We start from the raw sequence: 23,016 nt of genomic DNA, 5'->3' as shown, positions 1-23,016 counted from the left end.
GAATGTACCTATCTTAAATGAATTCGTCCATATATGTCTGTGCGAGAGGGAGAGAATGCTAGATCAGATTATGATGCTCCAACGTTGTTAAAATGAAACTATTTGCCACCATTTTACCACAGAAACATGCATCATGTGCAAGAGAAGTAAAATGCCCAGTGAGTTTTTTCACTGCGGGAGAGCTATCCTTGGTAGTCCCTGAGTTCTGAAATGTATTTGAGTGATGTTGAATTGCCGCTTGCTGCAGTAGGAGGCTGTTCAGAATGTGTCCTGTGGGAGCAAGAAGGCTGGGTTGCATTACTTCAAAAGGATCAGAGCTCAATAACCTATGCCCTAATTTAAAAAGCACAGATTGAATTGGTGCCAGAGACACAGACATCCTACTCAAACCACTACCAATCGATACAAAGAACTAGTGAGTGGATTGATTGTGGTCATGAAAATTATCTCATTAGAACTGATAGGGCACATCAACCAGTAAAATAGACCCAGTTCTCTGTTATCATACCAGTAATAAGAAGGGGTGTAGTTTTGTGAAATTACCCTAGAGCTGAACGAGTGAAAGCCAGAAGTACAAAGCAGTAACACATTCAAGTATAACAAGGAATGATACACTACTCCTTTTGGCAAATCAAATACCAACAAGGAACCAATACTGATTTGGCTTAATCGGGCAAGACAAATATATCAAAATGTGAAGTAAAATTTGGCAAAATAAGATCCGGAAAAAAACAGAACGATTTAGAGGGGAAATCCGGAAATGTTCAAGATAGCTCTGTAAAGGAAAGCCATGTTGCTGTGGTGACGCCAACTATCAAATGATCAAGGATTGAGAATAGTAGACACGCTGTACTCTTCATGTAAAAAAAGGCTATAATACATGAGTTACTGGAGTGCATTTAAACAACAGCTGGGTCAACAAAGTGACTGTAAGAAGTTCAGTAATTATGAAAGGTAAAAGGGTGATCCGATGATACAGTATGCTTGTCTAACTTCTTTCGTTATGGGTTTGGTTTCAAGTAGATTCTTGACATCATGCATGCTTGGATGAGATGTTGAGTTTAATTTGATTGAGGCCATTCATGAAATGGACTTTTAAGTAGTGCTGGGTGTCATTGGTGTATTGATGTCTCCTGATGTCAAGTTTAGAGATTTCTCCCGGGGATTCCATGTGAGGTTGAAAGTGAATGGATATGGGCTTAACCCTATGGGTCTCTGCAGGGATTGGGATTGCATTGGGGACTGTTGATACCCATTTGGATGAGCTGAGATAGGATGCAAAGCAGCATATGACTGATTTATTAAACCTAATGAGGGTGGTGAATATGCTGACATGGGGTTTGTGCTTGGCAGGACCGTGTGCTTAAGAGTTGACTGTTGGTGAAGGATCACAAATGAGGAAAACAGAAGAGACCCTAGATTTCAACAACCTTAATAGTGCTTCTCAAAAAAGTAACTAGTCAGGGTGACAGGGTTGTCCACAGTAGAAGAGTGATATCAGAGTGATATCACGTATTTTAATTCAAGCCTTCTCGAAGATGTGCGTGTTTCAAATGGCTGCAGGAATAGGTTCTCAGTTAAGTGAAGGAAAGATTGCATTTTTCACACATCTTTCAGGATTATTTTCAAAAGTCTGGGAGGTCAGAAGCAACTGTGCACCAAGTTCCTATGATAATATTGTAGAAGAGACATACATGACACACCTAGTGCAAAATGAAAAGAAATATTGACCATATTCAGTAGCAAATCAATTTTGGCCAATCTTACACAAATGAGATGTCACACTGCAGACATGCTGGCAACATTTATTCTCGTGAAACTCGAGCCATTTTCAAGATCGTTTTCCTTGGGAGCTATGAAAGAAACAAAGAGGACCCTAAAGGGCAAAGTCACATCTGTAGGGCACTTGCAAAAGTAAGACGCATTGACATAGCCAATAGCCCTGGCTTAGGCTAACTGCAGGTGTTCTCTAGAGTGTAGAAGTGCATGTTGGAGAGTGGACAAATGTGCGATTTCAGTTGTATTTTTGCATATCATTGTTTGAGTGCTTGGGTATATAATTTGATTTTATGTTCGGAGGGTCGCATAACGGGACGTATCAGGGTTTCAATGTTTGAATGGCAGCATGTGCCCAAGTAGTACTCGCCTGAGAAAGTTCTTAGGCCAGAAATATGGACTACATACACACTCAATTCGGGTACTACATGGATCTGGTGTTACGTATAGTCATGTATTCCCGTCATATGCCCATGTATGCCCTCAACAATGTGTCCAGTATTGTTCAAAGATGAGCAGCATGTTCTGACGTGGCTAAGAACATTTTGAGGGAACGAAGAGAAGGGGAGGGAGTGAGAAGGTTGGGGAAACAGGGGACAAGCCGGGGAATTATAGGAGTCCAGGCAGTGATAGGAGTACAGAGCAGCCCAGCTGAAAGCAGGGACTTCTTTTCTGTGACCCATCGACATAGAAGCAGTGCCAGTGACCACGTGCATATACATTTAAGTGAAATAACATCTTGTTTTTTCAACACAAAGTGATTTTACTTCGTGAAACACCTGTTGTCCTGAAATAAATCACTTTGGGTTTGACAACCTAACAATGCATGTGTTTCTTCTCGTTCAGGAGTGAGCATTTCATCCATTGGGAGAAGTCATCTGAACACTTTCTTCCACAATATGCCTTAACATGGATCTTTTAAATTGCAACTCTCTAGCAGTATCTGTGCGTGTGTGTTTGTGTATGTGTGTGTGTGTGTGTGCATTCAGTCTGACATTTCCATGTATGTTTTTTGCTGAAGTGCGACACTTAATTGCAAACAGTGCAAAGCACTTTTCCCTGTTTACTGCTGTACATCTTTGAACTAATCTTCTGTGAGTGAAGTCTGTTTAAGTGGATGGAGATCGTTCAGTGAGCGCTGTGCTTGCCGCTATTAGCTGTGTTCGTTCTGCAGCCTGTCACAGGTTTACATTTCCGAGGTTCCATTTAGGCTTCGATCCTTCTGATGTTAATATCATGAGTACCACTAGACTGGATAACAGTAACACTTTGTAATGTAACAAAATGAAAAAATCAAGTTAGGCGCTAAATTGATGAAATAATTAATCATGATCGTTCATCCTGCTATATTTCTATGTGTACTGGCTAAACTGGAGTTTGTGAAACCATGAGCATCCGGTTCAGATCCTGGTTTTTCCACTTGCTCACATTGAATAAATTCGAGAAAATCCCTTTACCTTCAATTCAATCACCTACAATAGTTTATGAGTAAAGTGCTCGCTGCAGACCTTGGATCAGCCTGCCCTTCCCAAGTTCGAATCCCCATGAAGGGCCAAATAAGCTCTTTATCCATCTGAGGTCAGCAAAATTAGTACTATAAAACTAGGTGGCAAAACAAATCTGTAATTACAGCACTTAGCATTGGAGGAATGCAGCACGAAGCACTATAAAATCACAAATTATTAATAGAAACGTTTGAGTTTGGTGTGCACTAAATCACTCAGATTCATTCGCCACAAATCTACACCACTGCCACAACTAAAACCAATCTAAATCTGCCTTCCCCCAAATAGGCCCCTCCTCTACATCCCAGGCCTTGTTTGCCATTCTTGCCAAGATAACCTCCTCTGCCCAAGCTCGATGTGCTGCGCAATGTGCACACACCAACTGGTCATGGGCCAGGCCATGGGTGCCTCCTGGCTCATGCCCCACTTGGACATGTGCCTGCAGTGCCGTACCATTCCGCTATCCATGCCACCAATGACCCCCAGTACGATCACGATGAAATGGGGCACCCCCCTGACTTGATCCCACTCAGTATTTGCACTGTGATAGGTGCTGTCCAGCACGATCCTCCCGAGCCCATGCACTTCAAGATGGCCACTGCCGCATCTACGTTCAGCCCCTCACACACGGTTGTTCCTCTAGGCCTACCTCTGATGTATGCTGATTGGCATACATGGCCTCTTATACTGCACACCCATGGGAGCCGGCAGGCGACACTGTCCACCACTGAAAGCCCACAGTCAAGACCCTTGAAGTACCCTGTCATACCCTGCCTGGCCCCTGGATGCCACCTGCCACCCACCCTGTTATGTTATGTTATATTATGTTATGTTAAGGACATTTATATGAGAGCACATACACCCGAGGGCATCTTGGTGCTGAGGAGGCAAAGCGCGATTCCGAAGCACACAATTAGAAAAGCAGGGTTTTTAATCCTTGACGGAAGGCAAGGTGATCAGAGGTGTTACGGAAGGGAATGGGAAGGTATTTCCACATCCTTGCAGCAGCGACTGAGAAAGCACGACCACCCTTACGGGCCATCTTGAAACGAGGCACAGCCACCCGCCGGGTGGTTTGAGAGTGAAGAGTGCGAGTGGGTTGGTAGGGAGTGAACTTTATTTGCAAATATTCTGCTCCCAATCCATAGACGGCCCAGTATACTATACACATGGACTTGAACAGAATCCGCTGGGCAACAGGGAGCCAGTGCAGTTTTCTCAACAAGGGCTCCAAAAGTCGGACAGATGATAGAACGGGCAGCAGCATTCTGGAGTAGCTGCAGACGCCGAATAAGGTAGTCGGGGTTGGGTAGATATAATGAGTTACAACAGTCCACCACTATGAGGACCAGGGCTCCCACTACTGGTGCCTGACTCGCAGTGGTAATAAAAGGGAAGACTTTAAAATGGCCTGATTTAAAGACCGCTCTGACCTGCTCATCCATATTCAGAGTGGCAGAGAAACGTACTCCCAAGTTCCTAACAGATAGAACAGGAATAGGGAGAGGGCCCAGTGAAGGAGGCCAGAAGTCGGCAGTCCAGAACACTTGAGGTGTGGACGTGCCCACAACCAGGACGTCAGTCTTAGTACCATTCAGCTTAAGCCCGTTCAGCTTCATTCATGTACCCAGTTCTTCCAGACATTTTATTAGGCTGTTAGCTGTTTCAGGTTTTGTCAGGTCCAGACGGACCAGTATCTTGGTATCATCGGCGTATGAGTAGAAGCGGAACCCATGAGATTCAATAAGAAACAAAAGATATCTTATTTAAATATCGAACAGAATAGGGGAGATGGCCGACCCCTGAGGAACTCCACAAGAGAGAAAGACAGAGGCAGAGCAAAAGGGAGAGAGACTAACTGGGAATGACCAATGAGGAAAGCTGTGAACCATTTGAGGACTTGACCAGAGATTCCGGCTGGGAAACAAGAAGAGAATGATCGACAGTGTCAAACACAGCCGACAGATCTAACAGTAGGACTGCTCCGACACCGCCCTGATCGACAAGGCGCATTAAGTCATCCAACACCGAATTAAGGACAGATATAGTGCCTCCACCAGGCCGAAAGCCAAATTGAAATGACTCAAGGAACTGTGAGGATTCCAGAAACGTGGATAGCAGTGGGGATACCAGTGCATCCAAACCTTAAACAAAAATGGCAGAAGTGAAATGGGGCGATAGTTGGCCATCACTTCAGGGTCCAAAGAAGGCTTTTTGGGCAAAGGGATCACTAAAGCATGTTTAAGTGAGTCTGGGATCTCTCCTCTAGCGAAAGAGTTATTAACTGCCAACGTCATATAATCGATCTGGTCAGGAGAGCGATTGGTATGGCATCTGTAGGAGATGCTAATTTAAACTTTTGAATCGTATATAGGACTTCAGCATTAGAAAAGAGAGGAAAGGATGACCAGCACCCTCTAGTGGGGGGGGGGTTCACAAAAACTGGGGCGGCAACAATTGCTGTAGCCTCAGTCTAGATATTCTCTCGAATGGTGGTTATTTTAGACAGAAAGAAGGTAGAGATGGAGTCACAAAGCTCTTGGGAGGATGGGACTGCATCTTGTGCTAATTTTGGCATAGAAAGGGACTGCACCAAGTCAAATAAAGCCTTAGGTTTGTTAATAGCCTCCTCTACAGTTAGAGCAAAGTAGACTCTTTTAGCACCCTGGTAGCCCCACTTGCCCCATTACCAACGTGCAAGGCCTGGTCTGTCAAACCATGCTCTCTCTGGGTCCGGAACAAGCGCCTTGGTACACGCTTCCAGCACTATTACACATGCCTCACCATACCATTATCAGCATACCTCAGAAACTCACAACTAGGCATGTGTATCTCTGGCCCTGGCAAAATGCTAGCATCATCTCGCCGTCCTCTGCAAGTGTACCCCCCACCCAAGTCTCCACCCCACTACCACCAAAACACCTAACTCCCTCTTCAAGATTTGCCTATGCAGCACCGTGCCACGCTAACCCGGCAGTAGTACCTCACCCTGCAAAGTACTATGCGCCCTGCCCATTCACCAAAGATGACGCTGCTACAAATGTTTCAGGCAACACCTTCTCAGCTCCTGACGTCTGAAACATGAATAACTGTAAATTTCCCTACGTTCTTGACCCCACTGGCATCAAAACATGCTACCACCTCCACGGATCGAACTATTGTATGCCTTCTGCTGTTCACCAGTAGTGCCACTCTCAGCAACAACCTTGCAGCCATGACTCTTATCCATTAGCCCGGTCCTGTTCATGGCCACTACTCCTGCACATTGCATCGTAACAATCCCTGATGCTCCTGAAGCCAGTAGAAATGCTATTATTGCTGGCACCTCATTTGCCAGCCATGAAAATGTTAATGCTGCTGAGATGACCCATCATTTGCCAACCATAAAACTGCTAATGCTGCTGACCCTTCATTTGCCAGATGTAGAAACGCAAATGCCAATTCGGACTATGCCACTTCCCTTGATTGCAACAGAATCACTGCCATTCCAATCCGTTTTACTGCAACCTTCCCTGCTGCAGCATACGCACCATACAGAAACCCTCCCACCAAGGCTCGGAGACCTATATCTCCAACCAATATCAACATCAGAAGCAACCACCAGGCTGATATAGTGGTTGCTACCAAGGCCAACAATACCATGCCTAGTACCAACCTTAAGGCATATGCTCCAGATACATCTTCTCCATGCCAAACATTACCAACCACACACCACTAGATGACTTAAGCAGTGTTCTGCTCACGGAAACCAGACATATTACCCCTAACTCACCAGAGCACCCCTCAAGGGCGCTCTAAGCAATGTGAGATCCATCTTGGCACATGCCCTAGACATAACTGACCTTATTATGGCCAACAACCTTGATTTTCTGGCCATCACGGAAACCTGGCTACACCCTGCAACTGGCTCTTCTCTCGCTTTAGCCATACCAGACAACTATACCATCTACAGAAAAGACAGACCGACAGCAAAAGGGAGGGGAGTAGCCCATATTGAAAAAAGGCTCTATCTGTGAAATAAGCAACCCAGATTTCTAGTCTAGTCCATAGATCTCAAATCAATTAAGCTGACCCTCCACCCTCAACCTTCACCTCGTCTTCAGACCCTGAGGTCCAGTACTGTCATTTGAGGAAGACATCTCACTTCTCCTCTCTGGAAGCCAAGCCCTCATCTAGAATCGCTCTCTTGGGTGACCTACATTTAGGTTTCAATGACCCCAGAGATGTCCACGCCAGCTCCCTAGCTAAGTATATCAGGCCCGACACATAACAAGGGCCACACCCTAGACTAGCTTGTAGAATGCTATAGCAAAATCAAGATCATCTCCAACTCGCCATACCCTTGGTTAGACCATAACCTGATATCCCTCTCCATCACGTTAGGCAATTCTCCAACACTGGCGATTGCATCTTTACCAACCACGTTCACAAGAAAGGTTCAGAACATCACATCAGCCAATATCCTCCCACTCCCAAAACCTCTCACAAACTACTAGCCAGTTACCAATGACACCATAGTAATGGTAGAATTATACAATCACACACTCCTCCAAGCCATTGACAAAGTGGCCCCATTGTGCCAACGTAAACCCAAGCCTCCGGCTCATATGAACACATGTTTCACACCTGACCTCATTCGCTCCTCTAAACGGGCCACTCAGGCAAGCTGGAAAAAGTATCCCTCAGTCACTAACAAATACCACTTCACTACCCTATCCAAAAAATATAAGCAGTCTATAATCCAAACCAAAAAAGGTATCCTACAATGAGAGAATTGAGAAAGCCCAGTCAGGCAACCGTGAATTTTTTGCAATACTGTGTGAACTTGAGACTCCAGCTGACCTACCGGACCTGGTGCGCTAATATTCAGAATACACTTATGAACCAAATCTCATAACTCCAAACAAAAATGTTAGGAAAAAAAAAAACCTTTGGCCAGCTACACCCCTATCAAAAACCCTGGCACCACCTGCTATTGCCCACCATCTATTTGAATTCACCCAGGTGTAACATCTAGAAGTATCTAAAATCAGCACTTGCCTAAAACCCTCCAAATGTCAACGCAGCACTTGTTCTGCCTCGGTCATCAAAGACTGCGTGGCAGAGCTAACCCCCTTTATTGCCTCACTTTTAAACACCTCATTTAGCACCGGAACTGTGCCTTTTAACTTCAAAGATGCTTGGGTTCTTCCGCTTCTCAAGAAGCCGACACTTGACCCTAACATCCCTACTAGCTATCTCCCCATCACAACTGCCCCATTCCTACAAATTCTGTACAGAGCCGCATATCTGCAGATGCAAAAGCACCTTGAAACACACAATCTGCTAGTCCTGCACCCACCTTCCGTCCAGGACATGGAACGGAACCTGCACCTCTAGACCTATAAAGACCTCGTCCTGCTTGACCTCTCGGCCGCCTCGACTGCAACACTATCCCAGTCTCAAAAGAAGTCAAAACAGTGATGGTTTATCTAGATTCCTCGCTCTCGCTCACCGGACAGGTCAACGCCATAGCCTCATCCTCAGCCTACACAACAAAACTTATCAATGCTGGAAGACCCTTTCTCTCCACAGACAGCTGCATCATATTAGCAAGAACCCCCATTGTCTCCAGGCTTGACTATTGCAATGTCCCCTTTACAGGCACAACTTCTGGCAATATCAATAAACTATAGGTCATACAAAATAATGTCAAGAGTTGCATTGAGTATCCCCAAGAAGAACCCCATATCCACGGTCAGAAGAAGCGTCCACTGGCTACCAATCCAGATCGGTTCCACTTTAAAACCCTGACCCTAACTCACAATTGCCTGGGACTCACTGCTACTAAATATCTATTAGCAAATTCAAGAAAGCGCAATCCGATAGACTGACCAGGGCCTCCCACTCTCACCTACTAGCCACCCCCAGATTTAAACTACAAAAAGCAGGGGGCCGTACCTTCCTGGTGGTGGCAGCAAAATACTGGAACACCCTATCTCCACACCTATGATCTGAAACTTCCTTCTGGTCCTTCTGCAAAGACCTCAAAACTTGGCTCTTCTCACTTAATGTTTAAGCAATGCAATGCACTATGACTACGTTAAAATGTTTTCTGTTCTTGTAATCCACACCTTCTGTAACCGGCACCTTGATGCCTCTCGTGGTGCGCTGCACACATGAAAATAAATAAATAAACTGTTTGTCTGAAATCTGCCAGCGCTGGAGGTATGGTGGCTCAGATGCACACATCTGTCCCTCTGCACATAAGGCTACAATTGGAATTTGATGTCAGCACCTGGATCTGCTGGGTCATATTTTTTATATAAATGATTTTAGGACCAGGCATATTGGGATTTACTTAGCATAAGATGGCAGGACTTCAGCGATTGTGGCCACACATGGCCTATGAATGTAGAACCTGGGGCTGTGAGGCTTTGCTTTACTTGACATAAGACATACCATACGATGGCACTACCAGGACATATGTTACTGCTCTTAGTAGGTTATGGTTGCATTTGGGAATGCGTGGCTGTATTTACCATATGACAACTATATTCTGAATGTGAGGCTTTAACTGGCATATAATGACAACTGGCCCTAAGAAGCTGCATGGCCATTTGAGGGCAGTCTTCCCGGTCCATGATGGCCCTGCTTGGTATGCCATTGTCATATTATATTGTATGTATGACATTTCAGGCAGCACTTTGGTTAATATACAGTTAGAAACTAAAACATAGATGTGTCTGCTTGTTATTTTATTAAGCATGCACGTATTGCAGTTTGTGTTAGATTTTGTGATGTCCCTTCCTAGAATATAATCATGGCCTAAAACCATGTTACATCACTTCCTGTTAAGTCATTAAAGTCAAAGATGGCCTTCCTAATATGCCATTGAATGTGTGATGTCACTTAACCTACCCCTCACATTTTAGTGAATTAAAGTCCCTGGTTCAAAGCTGGACCTAAGTCAAATTCCTGGGACTTCAGGAAGTGCTGTGGCGAATTGAAGGAATTTGTCTCTTCTCCCAAAGGGAGAGCACCCCCACTGCGAGGCTAGGGATGTGAACCCACTCCGCAATACCTTCGCTAGGGGTAGATGCAAGTGGGACCTCACTGGAAGAGACTCACTCTGTGGGGACACAGACTCTCATTCCTGTGAGGAACTTTGTCAAGCTATACATACTATGGCCTATATGGGATGTTTCAAAATGCCAGAAACCATAAAATATCAGTACTGGCATGAAGAAACTCCTAATTGATATCATTATCTTATCCAAAACGATCATGTACCTTTAAATCACAATGGCCCATTCTCTGGGACGAGGATGTTAAAGAGTGTGAGTCCAGAGGAAGGAGTACGGGAAGAGAACGAAGAGAGAGTCGTTCGCATACACAAGCTGGGGGAGGACCCATCCTGTGTAACACCTGGAGGCGACGGGAGGCATGTGAGTTTTAAACTTGCGGGAGACTACAGAATGGAATGCCAGACTTGCAGCGGATCCGCAGCACGAGAACCCGTCAAAACAGAATCCCAGGAAGAGGTTGTGACGAGACCACGGATGGAAGTACATTGTGGACAGCTGACCCGCATTCCTTTGCTGATACCACCGGCAGGAGAATGTCACAGTGTTTGCAGGTGAGCAGCCAAACACCACAACCCTGTAATAAAATAGAAGAATGAGAAGAGACAGATCCCGGAGAAGAGAAGGCATTTACAGCTCAAGAGAAGAGAGAGAGAGCTCCCGAGGAAGAAGGCTTCCGAATACATTACCTTTCAAAAACAAAGGCAACGGGTGGGGGGCCAGGAAGCACAGGATGATTCAGGGGAACCATATCATGCAGTTTACTTGTCCCTGAAGCTATGAAACGAAGTTGACTTTGAAACAAAGTAGCTGCAAAGGTTTTGAATCACGAGAAAGGATTGTTGAAAAGCTGAATAGTGTGAGAGAAAACCAATGCATAAAAATACTCTGGCAAAAGAGGGAAATAACTCATCCTATACAAGACAGAGATAAAAATAGAAATAAAGTAAAATAGGAAATTGTTGAAAAGCTGAACCGTGTGAGTTCCCCAATAAAGGCACAACGTTGAATCTTAAATGGAGTATAAATCATATGAGCTCAGGTGATCAAATTTTGGTTAAGTAGCTGCGAAGGATCTCAGTAAACTGACCATGTTGTGTGTAATGTAGGTATTTACGTCACTCGGCCAGATAGCCCAGAGATTGTATGCGGTCTAATTGTCTGGGTTTCTTTTCAAACCCCGACTGATAGAAATCAGAAGCTGTTTTGGGTAATCCTCTCATTCCAATGTCAATGAAATGATTGAGTACCTCAGTCTATATCACACTACTGGTTTGGCAGTGTTCTTCAACACTTGGCTGTGATGCACGCAAATATAGTCGATATTCTCTGTTGTCAAGGTAAGTTGCTTGTTGACAGTTAAAGCTTTGTGTAAACACTGTTATGGTTTCTGTGGTTAATCTGATAGAGTCATCACTGTTTTCCGGGCAGTGACCTCCTCCCATTTGGCCATGGGAGGGCAACCACTACCTGATCCGGACCCTGGGGGTGGCTATATGAGGGAGGATCAAATGGGGGATGCAACCTCTGGGTAGAGTTCATTGCTTCATCGGATGAGACATGGTATCCCCCATTTTCCCTTGAGGATAACCCTACCATACCTAATACACTCATGGCCTATTGTCATATGTCTCCTTATCTTTCTATGTAAATATTCTAAGTAAATCTTTTCCCAAAACCCATAGGCCAGCCTTACAAATCGGGTCTGCCTTGTGAAACTTATGAAAACACTTTCTCAAGTTCCACCTTCAAATCATCGACTGACACACCATTGAAAACCATTAAGAATGTTTTTCCAAGTTCATTGTTCACCATGTCAAGAATGGATATCCTTTCCCAGAATTATCAAAATACTGGGATGAGGAAGAGGAACCGAGCAATGCATAGCCAAAGGAGCACTTTAATTGTGCACACCTGTGACCTGGAAATGTAAAGAGCAAAAGCAGAGAGTTGAGGTCTGCTGCTCCTGGCAGGAGTGGGCTTTGCTTCTCCATGCAAATCGAGAGAGTGTAAGACGGAGACCGGTATGGAGAAGCCAAGCAGCTCGAGAGCCAAGAAGAAAGAAGCTGCCATTCAAAGAGGACTAGTGATAGAAGTGCACCAAAAAAGTAGTGGAACTGTGACTCCAGCGGGGGACAGAGTAGGAAAGAAAGAAGAAGCATGCAACACATTTTTCAAGGGTTTTAGTCATGCTGGTTGACAGCCAATTGAGTTGAAATAGATATCAGTTTAGTGTGATTGATATACGGTGGTAAAGTGGAGAAGTGTGCTTTAACTTCATAATAAAGACATCTGTAATGGTGAAAATGGTTGCAAAAAGTAGTGGAGCTGTTAAAAGTAAAAAAATAAAAGTAGTGGGACACCGCTCCCGACCGTTCCTGCTCACTTTGACCACTGAAGAGAACACACTGCTCGAATGCCAGGAGCCGACCATAGACTCTTGGGCATTCGCAGGTGTCAGAAAGCATCGCCTATCTCACCAGAGCCTGGAACAAAACACACAAGCCCAGTGGAAGCTGTAAGCAATGTGAAAGCCAAGAGGAAGCGGTCGCTACAAGGAAGCAACTGAAAGACCGTCGCCGGCTGACTATGGGAGAAACCAGGAATGCCAACAAGAGCTGGTGAGTCCACTTAGAGACAACTGGGACACAGGAGCATATCAGCGGCATAGTAAAGAAAGAAACCAAGAGAGAAAGAGTGACAGAGCTTATTGTTAAAATGGGAAATGAACTGCAAATGAAAAACCTACAAGTATGTGAATGTATTCAGTGCCAGTTTATGGGAAACCCAGCCAGGATAATATATTAAGAAGATACATTATCAAACAACGTAAATGTGCAAGTGTGGGAGAGGGCATATAACCTGTTTGAATACAAGAAACCCTGGCAGGAAAGTACACCAGGCAATTACAAGTGTGTGAATACAACAAGCCCTGGCAGGAGAGTATACCAGGACATTATCAGTGTGTGATTACAAGAAACCCTGGCAGGAGAGTATACCAGGCAGGTACAAGAAATGCATACACATTTAAGAGACCCTGAGGAGAAATATCAGGACTAAGAAAATGATTGTGTTAACCAGGACTAAAGGGTCCTGAGAAGGAATAGCAGGACTAGAAAAAGGATTGTGCTAACCAGTATGGAAGGAGCAACACCTTGGCAGGAGAGTATGCCATGTATCCTAAAAGAGACAAACATGGAAAACCAGACAGTTTTGTGTGCCAGTAATGTTACTGGTCACGAAAGGCACAGAAACTGTTTTTGTGAAAATATCAGAAAGTAAAGAAGAAAACGGGAAGGGATCCACCCTCTGGAGCAAGGATATTTATCCTTGAATAACCTTTGTGTTGGAGATATGTATTCTTCCTTTTTGAACACTTTTCTAAACCTCCCAAGGCTAAAGACATTACCATCTTCACCTCAGTAATTTAGTCTATAGTGTGAGGGTCAGAATATAACTTTTGATTTGGGACAGTTTTGATTTGGACATTCTGACACAGGCGGATCATTAGTTTTTGGTTTAGGGGGGGAAATTCCTCGTAGAGCAGGGTCAGAGAGGCATTTTCCCAACCCCTTTTATTTTCAATAAAAGTATTCAACCAAAATCATGGTGCATTTGTGCCTGAGTTTCATTCCTGACTCCTCACATTTTCTACCAATACGGTTACATTTCCCTACTAACGTCTTGCATGTTTAGACCCATTGATTCTTTGTCCCATACCTTATTGGTGATATTTTCCACTTACCTCAATGATGTTTGTGTTGTCACTTGGATGTTTGGCTATAGCGTTTTCCTCAGATAGTGCCTTATGTTTGACTGAGTTGTGGTGGCGGTTCTGCAATGCATTTACAAGGTAGTTCTTGTTGACAATATCTGTTTGCATTTTCTCTTACATTTTAAGGGGTTCACTTTTTTTGGCCCATTCTCAGTTGGTTCAGATAGTCACAGAGGATGCACTTACTGCAAATTGCAACTTGTATTTCTGTGATAGTTTCCCTGATGGAAGTGGTGCTTTCAGTCTCTTGTTTACTATTTGAAGGAGCTCTGAGCTCCTGTATTTTGAATTAAGCGTTGTGCCCTTCAAGTGGTCTGCATCACATGCTTGTGGCTTATCTTATTCTCGTGAAGAAACCAGCAATTTCTCTGTGGGGACTGTGATGACTTTAATCTGTTAATACAAACAAATTGCTCTTATAGCTGGTCATACTGCTTGCTTATTTTATTGAAGGGACCTGCATCTTTGTGGTTCCCAGCTGTGTACGAGAACACCTATACTGATAGGTTGGTAGCTGCTGTCGGTGGGTGGTTGAGTGGGCCAAGCTAAAGGACCAGTGATGGGGGAGGAGTGCAAACATGCATAATGTGGAGCTCTGCAACGAGTGAGCAGGCCATGGAAAGCTGTCAGGGATACAGCTGAGAGGATTTCAGGGACTGGGGGCAGGAATGAAGTTAACTGGGATTGACTGAGGACTATTGCAATTACAGTTGGCCTGGGCATAGTTTCTCCCTTATTACATTAACTAATAATTTGGGAGGCTGTACAGGCTGAAGGTTGTCATAGGAGGTTTCTTTCTCATCTGTTCCTTTTAAGACTCATGCAGAATGATGCATGGTGATGTCCCATTGTTGCACACTGTATCACATATATGACCCATGCCATCTGTCTTGTGCTCTTGAGAGTGCAGGATTTATGCACCCTTCACTGGATTTACATAATGACTCTTGCTACTCTTGTCTCACCTTTTCTGGTGACCCAACAACTGAATCAGCCTGCTCATTGGATAGTTACCATGGACTCTCTCAATAGATTCGGTTTTAGGCATATGTAGACATTAAGTAGACTATCGTAATTCCTGCTTGGGGGTTGGTAAATGCACTGGCCTCAGTAAAGGTGTAGTCAATCTGAAAAGACCCGCCCTTTCTCCAGATCTAATCTACCTATTGGGTTATCATTTTGGTCTCCGCTTTGTTCTACAACAGAGGTCTAGTCATCCAGGGCCTCCTTCACTGGGGAACCAAGAAGTAGCATTGCCTATTCCTCCTCTCAGATTGTGATACCAGTTCCATCCTGTAAAGCTCTGGCCTCTATTCTAGTTCTGTTAACCTTGCTATCGAATGTGTCTATTTTATAATTAGCTTTGTCTTGTCAACCTCAACCCTCCTTGGATGTGAATTCACTCTACAGAACAATTAAATCAAATAGATAATCAAATGTTTTTAATTTTACTGCTAATGTAGTTAGATTGTTTCTAACCATTGCTATTGCTTTTATTTATGGATTTTTTGTTATGCTGATGTTACTAACACTGTTTAGTTTTATTAGAGGTAGCTAGCACAATAGGAAGTATTTATCGTCTGATCTTGCAGTATTTATTTTATTTCTATTTACTGGAATGATTTTATTTTTGGGGGGTTCCTTCGGTTTTTTGTTTAATCTCTCCTTCTAAGTGGTCCTGCTTCTCTTTTTGTCACGTGCCTTGCCTTTCTATTGTCTGTGTCTTTGTTATGTACTTGAACATGTGCTTTTTTCAAAATTGTATTTATTGTTGGTTATGTTAAGACTATGGGCCTCATTACGAGTGGGGTGGTAAGGGATATCAGGCACCGGTAAGGAGACCGGTGCCGGTAATCCCTTACTGCCCTACTACAAGGTCCCTTAGCGGGTCCCTCCAGTAACGCCTGATCTGACCAGGCATTATGGACGGGACCCGTTAAGGGACTAGGGCGCAAATAACCGATTTGACATACGCAAGCCCGTTATTTGCACCCTGCCCATTCCCATTGAGCCCTATGGGAATGGGGAATGGCATTTTTCCCGGTCCCGCAAAGGTCGGACTACACCGGTAAGTCCCCACTGAACTAGACTGGTGCCGGACCCGTTATTGGTGGCAGTCATGGCGCAAATAGCGCCATGACTACCACCAATTTCGGAATGAGGCCCTATGTTTGTAAATAGACACGTTACTGATTCTTTTATACCAGTATCAGTGGTGTGCTGAGCCATTTCAGTGTTCGAATTGTGAAGTGGAGTATGCACAATGTTTCTTCCTTCTTGTAGGCATAAGGGTGGGAAGGTGCTTCGATAAAGGTATGCATGTTAGTAACACCTATGTGTATTAGAACTTGTTTTTGGGATTTCTTCTTCGCTGGTAGATGGTATGAAGCTAAACACTGAGGGGCCGATTCATGAAACAAACGTGCGACGAAAATCTATGCGCAAGCAGGCGCAAGCAGGCGCAAGCGCGAAAAAACAGGCGCACGCGCACACGTGCGATTCATGGAAGTCCCTGCGCGTGTTTTCCTCGGGATGTGCGCCAAACCCGTGCATGGCGCACACGTCACTGAAACATCCCGAACGGCGTGCGCGACGCGCACTGTGAAAGCGCACAACCTCGGCGCACACACCAAAAAGGGGGCGGAACACGGGGCGTAACGCGCGGAATGGGGAACAACACGCGAAAATAAGGGCGTAACTAGGATGTACTGCTGGGAAGCAGACGGAACGCCCACACGCGCGCGAACCACACGTATTCATGGAATCGAATAGGGCAAAGCCGCGCACGGCCAAAGACACGCACAGGCCTAAACACGTCCGCCACACGAAGGCAGGCGGTAGCGTCCCAGCCATCACGAAAGCGCCAATATACAGCAATGATGAATGTCCCATACTGCTATTGTGCCTGGGGTTCGCGTGAAGTTTTTCATGCGATCGGGCCTGGAGGAGCGGGCTATGTTTATTACAGGGGTTCGCGTGAAGTTTTTCACGGGATCGGGCCTGGGGGAGCGGGCTACGTGTATCACGGGGGTTCGCGTGAAGTTTTTCACGCGATCGGGCCTAGGGGAGCGGGCTATGTGTATTACAGGGGTTTGCGTGAAGTTTTTCACGGGATCGGGCCTGGGGGAGCGGGCTACGTGTATTACAGGGGTTCGCGTGAAGTTTTTCACACGATCGGGCCTGGGGGAGCGGGCTACCACTCACCGTCTGCCTTGCGTGTAGAAGAACGCGTAGCCAACACCCGCTGTGAAGTAATAGCGTGTGAACCCCAACGGCTGCAAAACACACGCATCACACCCCACGAAAAGCACGTACAGAGCAATGTAAAGGCACGTGGGATCTACAAGCCCTGCCAGGGAAACGCCCGTGCGTGAAACGTCACAGACGCGCTTACGCACTAAGGGCCTTTGGTCCAAAGAAATCGCGTATGCGTGCTGACGCGCTTACGCGTTAAGGGCTTTTCCTCGATTTACACGCAGACGTGCAAGATTTTCACGTGCCAAATCACTCTGTATCAAGCTGGCCACGCGTAAGCACACAGAAGACCACGCTCCTGCCCAAAAGGCCGAATTACTGCCCCCCAGAGCCCCGAGCAGCCTCCCACGAGCCATCTGCTGCTGCCTGCCTGCCTGTCTGTCTGCTGCCACCGTGCCCTGCCATTTGGTGCCTGCACATCAGCCATCTGCAGGGGTCCATTTGCTGTGTCCACCCCTGCTGGAACAGAAGACTCCCGACTGGGATACCATTGCTCCACAGCCCAGCCCCAGGACCCAGTTGCCCACCCACTCCTGCCTCTGGGGTTGCCATGTTGGGCACTGAAACATCTGGCACCACTGGCAACTCCTGGCCAGAGAGGCAGAGGGGCACCGCTTCACTGCCACCGAAGTTGGTGTCCTGGTGGAGCAAGTCCTGGGGCAATATGATGCCCTCTTCGGAAGTAAGCGCGCCAACAAGGAAGGACGGACTCGGATCTGGACGGACATCGTGACTGCCATCAATGCGGAGGGGTTGGCAGTCCGCGACTACCAACATGTCAAGAAGCGCTGGGATGACTGCAGGTCCAGGACCCTCTTGAAGGCCCGGCGCCTCGTGAAGGGGGGCCGGGGCTGCATGAGTACCATCCAGATGAGGGTCCTGGAACGCGTAGGCCCAGCGCTCCCTGCCCAGATCCTTGAGAGGCAGACCCATCTGGAGTTGAGCGGTAAGTGGCCAAGCATTGCTGTGTGAGACAGGGCATGTCGCAGTGTGCTGGTTGTCTGATACTTGCCTGTATGTGTGACATAGGCCATGTATGCATGTGTGTGTGCAGGGACGTCATGCATGTGAGACCAGTAATGTGCGAACCACACGGTTGGTGCATGTCAAATGCAACATGGGTTGCCCTATGCGGAATGACCACATGAAAGCATGCCAGTCTCTGTTCCTGGACATGGGTGGGGGTGAGGGATGGGTGCTGATGCCATGTACATGTATGCTGTCCATGTCTGTGTGTCTGACCTGTGTGTCTGTGACTTGTGAATGCCAGGGATGCATGACACATGTCTGTCGCAATGTCCAGGTTCACTGATGCAGCCTAGTCATCCTTGTATCCACTGTGTCTGTGGTGTACGAGGCCAGATGGATGAAACTAGGGTGAAGTGTGTGCATGTGATAGGCATGGCCCATGATGCATGTGAGTCCCAAAACAACATTGTATGTTTCAAGAATCCCTTGGACATGTATGCTAATGTCCATAGCATGCGCCATGCCTGTTACCGCATGTGTTTTACCTGCACTGAGCCATGTGTTGTGGAGGGACATGATGGAAGTGATATTTGACAGTGCCAGTCATCTGCTATTGCTTCCTCTCTAGGGGACCATTGTACAGTACCCTGATGCTTGTGTTCTATGTCTCCCTCTACACAGCGCCACGTGAAGAAGAGTGGAGCAAAGCGGCGGGGATGCCCCCACGGCTGCAGCAGAAGGGGTGGGTGAGCCCCCACAGGGGCTTGCAACAGCGGAAGACGGGGTGGAGCCATCCAGGTTGGTGGTTTCCACAGAGGAGGAGGAGGCAGCTACTGAGGCGCACATGGGGCCTAGTGAGGGCATCCCTGCTGGTGCAAGTGTTGCAGTCCAGGGGCAGGGGCAGGAGGCAGCACAGGTTGCCGTGGAGGGGCCTGTGCATGTCACTGTCCCTGACACTGTGACTGCACCACCATGCACCAGCAGGGATGCGCCATCATAGGCCCGTCCGCAGGTAGGGGGGATGTCCATGTCATCTGACTCCCCTCCACCTGCGGACGAGGGGACCCCTGGCCATATGGAGAAGGTCCTGATTGGTGTCGCGCTGCGCACAGGTGCAATTCGTGATGAGGTGCGTGCTTCCCGGGAGGAGCATGGACGTCATCACGGAGAGCACCGTGCTGACGTGGCCCAGTTGGGATCGGCCATGGTCGGGGGTTTCCTACATGTGTCGGCCAATCTGGCGACCCTCTCCTCCTCTATGGAGACTATGCACCAGTCGTTCTCCATGCCGTCTTCCGGCCCAGATGCCACCAGGGCCCCCTGTGGACCTGCCCCGACCAATGCAGCTGGCTCGGTGGGGTTCCCATCCCTGCCACAGTCGGGAGTCGGAGGTCCAGCAGGGGTGGACACACCAGCAACTGGACCCCAGCAGATGGAGGATGTGACGGCATCATCGGGCAGGGCAGGTGCACGACGGCGTCGGTGAATTCCATCAGCCTGGATGCCGTCGTGCTGGCACAGGCAGTTGCGTCGGAGGCAGCGGCAGGCTCGACGTGGGAGGCATCATGGCTCGGGGCCATCAACATGAGGGGTGCAGGCATCGGCCGGAGGGCAGGAGAACCCTGGAATGGGAGTGGCTTCCGTGTGGGAGCGGTTGGGCCAGCAGATAGGTGCGGAGTGGCAGCGGGCAGAGGAGGAACGGCTCACAATGGTCAGGGCGGAGAACTCCATGCGGAGGGCACTGAGGCGGGCTGAGTGCCTCGAGGGTTATCGCAGGAGGTTGGAGCTGGACACTGCCTTATCCCTGCAAGAACTCGGGGCCAGGGAACATGCCCGCCTCCAAGCCATTGAACAGGAGTTCGATGATGCTCTGGCCCATGACAACATCCAGTGAGCCGTTGGACTAGCCCGCTGCCCCTGTAAATAGTTATGTAGTTAGTGTCAGGTTTCCTTTGTTTTTGCATTTTCTTTGGACCTTTTGGACAATGGGCCACATTTTTGTATATAGTTATTTTTTATTAGGTAGTGTTGTTAGATAGGTTTAATTTCTTTTGTTGGGATCATGGACCCTGGCTTGTTCACTTGTACATAGTTCACTGTTGGATTTTCTTTTCTTTTTAAAATTTACCCATGGAGCAATGGCTTTCAATTATAATTTCCCATTAGATTTTCTTTTGTGGACTGTGACTTTGGACACCATTCCTTTGGATTCTGATTTTTGGTTTTGCATTTTTTCACGGACATGCTTCTTTTTACTTTTTTTACATTCCCATTTCTGTTAGTTTATTTTTGATTCAATTCATGTTTCCTTTAATACATATTTTTTGATCAAACTTCAATGTGTGGTATCATCTCATTGGTTTCATGCATATCATGATATGGGTTTTGAGATTCACTGACACCCATTGGGTGTATGTGATGGACATGTGTTCGTTTCCAAACTTGCAATTGGTGTTCTATCATGTTATTGCCATTTCTAAGTGGGTGGATGCAATACTCGGGTGGGTGTTTTGCATTTGGAGGCTGACCATAGGGACCAGGGATCTAGATTGTGATGACATGTTGGCTGGGGAACATGAGTTGGACATGAGTGGGGGCCTGCTGACTGCTAGGGGGCTGTGGGTGCAGGGAGACAGGAGTGGGGGCCTGGTGGAGGGTGCCCCTGACTGCTGGGGGGTGGGGGTGCAGGGAGACAGGAGTGGGGGCCTGGTGGAGGGCGCCCCTGACTGCTGGGGGGTGGGGGTGCTGGGAGACATGCATTGTTGATCAGTAGTGCAAGGTGACATGTGGCTTGGCTGGGGGGCATGCCCATGGTGGATGGGCTGCCTGCGGGACATGAGCAGGGGTGCAGGGTAGTCCCCCGTGGTGTGGGCTGCCTGCTGCCTGCAGGGGCCGTGGAGGTTGTAGAGCGAACACCTGGGAGGACCCACACGACCAATTCACGTGTAGTACTCCCCAGGACCCCTGAAATACACGTACCCTGCTTAAATCGCGTGTGGAACTTCCCGCGCACCCCTGAAATACACGTACCCTGCTCGCACAGGGCCAATCGCGTGTGGAACTTCCCGCGCACCCCTGAAATACACGTACCCTGCTGGAATCGCGTGTGGAACTTCCCGCGCACCCCTGGAACACACGTACCCTGCTCGCACGGGGCCAATCGCATTTGGAACTTCCCGCGCACCCCTGAAATACACGTACCCTGCTGAAATCGCGTGTGGAACTTCCCGCGCACCCCTGAAATACGCGTACCCTGCTCGCACGGGGCCTAGCGCGTGTGGAACTTCCCGCACACCCCTGAAATACACGTACCCTGCTGAAATCGTGTGGGGAACTTCCCGCGCACCCCTGAAATACACGTACCCTGCTGAAATCGCGTGTGCAACTTCCCGCGCACCCCTGAAATACACGTACCCTGCTGAATCGCGTGTGGAACTTCCCGCGCACCCCAGTGATAGCCTGCTTGCCGTGCTGGTACAGGGTTAGCGCAGCCCTTTGTGCTGGATTGGGGATTTTGATGGCTTTTCCCTGCGCGAGAGGCGTTCTTGGGGGCGTAACTGGCGCTGCTGCAGGGTCGCTGCGCCACGGCTGGTTTTGGTAGCTGGAATCCATGAATACGCTATGCGCGGAAATGGATTTTAGCGCACGCGGCTGGCGCAGGGATTTGCACGCGCACACTGTGCGCCAGCCGCGTGCGCCACTTGTGCGCTGAATTCTATGAATTACCCTCCGAGTGTTTAGGTGTTCCTAGTCACCTTGTTAAGTCTTTCTATTGATTGATAGTTTAATTGTCATATGTATTCTATTTGGAAGGGTTAATGCATGATATTATATGTCAATAAATTACAATTAAAATGTAAATGCATGTGCATTTGTATTTGGGTGAGTGCTGATGGAGTGACTATGAGCATTTCCTGTCAGTAGGTAATGCGCCCTGGGGTATTTTGATTTGTGTTTTGGTAGCACATTGAAATAGCAAAATATATGTGTTTGGAGTGTTGTCAGTGAATTGTAGTGGATTCTATTGAAGTCGAGAAGCCGTAGTAACTTCTTTGTTTGTAATGTTGGTTTGTAGTGGAATTAGTTAATGTGAATGGGATGTTTCAGTGTATTTCATTAAGAGCTGTGCAAATGTCACGCACATCTGTTCAAATTGACAATTGCTAATGCGATTTGGTTGCGTGATTATGGGCATCCTCCTTCAGTAGGTAATGTGTCATATTGTATATAATTAATTTGCAAATAAAAGTTTAATGTGCATGCTGTTTTGTTTGAGTGAGTGCTGAGTGAGTGGCTCTGATTATGTTCTGCCAGTAGGTAGTGAGTTATGGGGAATTTAAGTTTGCATGTTGGTGAACTTTGAAACTGTGATCGATGTGTATTTGGAGTGTTGTGTGTCAGACACATAGCATAATGTTTAGATGGGGTGTGAGTGCTGAGGACTGGCTATGTGGATTCCCTTCCGTTGGGTAACAATCATGGGATGTTTTAGTGTCTTTTTGATGTGCTGTTCAACTTAAGTTATATCCTTCAAAATTGTACACTTGACAAACTAATGTGGCTATGGAATGTGTTTATTTGATGTGCTGTGCAACTGCAACTTTTCACATTTTATGTTTTGTAAAGTTATGAATGCGAGATGTCGTAGATCAGTTTGCTGCTCATAGTATGC

The 23,016-nt window shown here is 46.9% G+C and overlaps 1 protein-coding gene across 1 annotated transcript in view; it reads left to right on the top strand.

Annotated features, from left to right (window-relative positions):
* The window catches only part of LOC138559855 (calcium-activated chloride channel regulator 1-like), a 603,377-nt gene that overhangs the window by 330,852 nt on the left and 249,509 nt on the right, over positions 1-23,016 (top strand). The window lies entirely within an intron of this gene.

The sequence above is a fragment of the Ambystoma mexicanum genome, chromosome 1q (assembly GCF_040938575.1).
Source record: "Ambystoma mexicanum isolate Mex_15411 chromosome 1q, UKY_AmexF1_1, whole genome shotgun sequence".
Taxonomy (NCBI): Eukaryota; Metazoa; Chordata; class Amphibia; order Caudata; family Ambystomatidae; genus Ambystoma; species Ambystoma mexicanum.
The sequence above is the reverse complement of the archived record's forward strand: the minus strand, read 5'-3'. Positions and strand labels throughout refer to the sequence as shown.